This window comes from Echinops telfairi, unplaced genomic scaffold (assembly GCF_000313985.2).
Source record: "Echinops telfairi isolate 266 unplaced genomic scaffold, ASM31398v2 ScPeMD7_18;HRSCAF=68, whole genome shotgun sequence".
In the NCBI taxonomy this organism is placed as follows: Eukaryota; Metazoa; Chordata; class Mammalia; order Afrosoricida; family Tenrecidae; genus Echinops; species Echinops telfairi.
In genome coordinates this window covers 87,888,876-87,890,817 of record NW_022103915.1, presented here as the reverse complement: position 1 = coordinate 87,890,817, position 1,942 = coordinate 87,888,876, and positions in this window count along the sequence as shown.

The following is a 1,942-nucleotide window of genomic DNA, read 5'->3' as shown; positions in this document are numbered from 1 at the left end:
TAGTCAATAAAACACATTGAAGTATCTTTCTGATATTCTCTGCTTCAGTCAAGATTCTTCTGAGGTCAGCAATGATGGCCCTTCTTTCATCCCTCTTCTGAATCAGACTTGAATTTCCTGTGGCTCCTTCTTGATATACTGCTGCAACTGTGTTTGATGTGCAACAAATATTACTGTGGTGTGCTTGGTAAAGCAGAGAGGCAGCAAAAAAAGAGGAAGACCTTCAACAGGTTGAATTGATCAACATAATGGTCGCAACAATGAGTTCAAACATAAAAACAATTGAGAGGTTGATGGACTGGGCATTGTTTTGTTCTGTTGTAAATAGGGTCGGTAGAGATCAGAACTGACTCAACAGCATCTAACAATGATAACATCGATGATATTGTTTGGTAATTTCTGCATTCCATTGAATCACCTTTCTTTGGAAGGGACACAAATCATGGTTCCTTTTAGTTGGTTGGCCAGGTAGCAGTTTTCCAAATTTCCTGACATAGACCAGTGTGATTTAGTTAGATTTATTTTGCCAACCTGGCCAATAGGAACATGTGGTTTTAATCAGGTCACAATTTGATTGGAGAGAAAAGAGATAAATGCTCTGCAAGGCCAGTCCCCGTCTCTCTTGCTCTTTGGTGATTGGATTGTGCTGGAGCATGCATGCTGCTGCTGTAGCTAAATTATCTGCATCAACCTGTGAGCTACACTACCTGTGGCCCAGGCCAGCCTGTGGATCATGTCGCTAGAGTTTGAGGCTCCTTTGAGATCTTCTTCGTCACATACATCACTTGAGCTTGAGGCTGGTGGATTCTGTCACCTTGTATTCCTTGTGTTTGACATCCTATCTAGGCCTGCTAAGCTTCACTAAGCTCCTGAGCTACTGACTGTTGGTGACCCACCCTGCTGCTTGTTGCCTGTGGGCAGACACTGCTTGCCTTGCCCAAGGGATGACTCTGCTGTCTGCTTCCTTGACTTTGGACCCAGCAGCCCATTGAGTTGAAGGACTTCCAGTATATTAACTGTTCCACAGAAGTGAGTTGAACTGAACCCTCTGTACTGCTGTGGGGACTAATTAGCAGTTACAGTCCTTCTCACTGTATAAACATACCCTCTTATATAGAGAGAAAATTATGTTTCCTGGTCTTGTTTTCTGTAGAGAGCCCTGCCTAACACAATCAGTGAATGCTTCCAGAGCTGCATCAGTTTGATCAAATATTTCTATTAGTATCCTGTCAATTCCTGGAATTTCTTTTTCACCTATCCCTTCAGTGCGCTTGGACATCTTTCCTCAATACCACTGATTCTTGATTACATGTTACCTCTTCAAATGGTTGAATACCAACCAATTATTTTTGGTACTGTGGTGTATTATTACTTACAAAACATTTACTGCTTCCTGCACAATTCAACAATTTGTTCATACAATCCTTCAATATTGCAACTACAATCTTAAATTTCTTTCTTCAGCTTGAGATATGCTGAGTGTGTTCTTCCCTTTGGGGTTACTCCCTCAGGATCCTTAGATATTTGATTATACTCCCTTGTCTTCTTGAGCTGCCCTTTGACATTTTCTGTGCAACTGTTTCATGTCATTTCTTCTATTCACTACATTTAAGAACAAGCTTCAGAATCTCTTCGATATCTACTTTGCTCTTATTTCCCTTCTTGTCTTTAATGAGTGTTTGCTTTCTTCATCTATGACGTTCTTGACGACATCCCAAAGCTTGCCTTTTGTTGTTATTGTTTTCTGCTTCCTCTTTTTGCTCTCAGACTGGTACCTTCTGATTATGTGTCCAAAATACAGGAGGTGAAGCATCAAAATGGTCACTTCTAAGGAGCATTCTTCCTGTACTTCCTCCAGGAAAGAGTTATTCATTCTTCTGCCCCCACCCTCACCCTCAGTGCCATAGCAATTCTCTAAAACAGAGTAGAACTACCCCTGTGG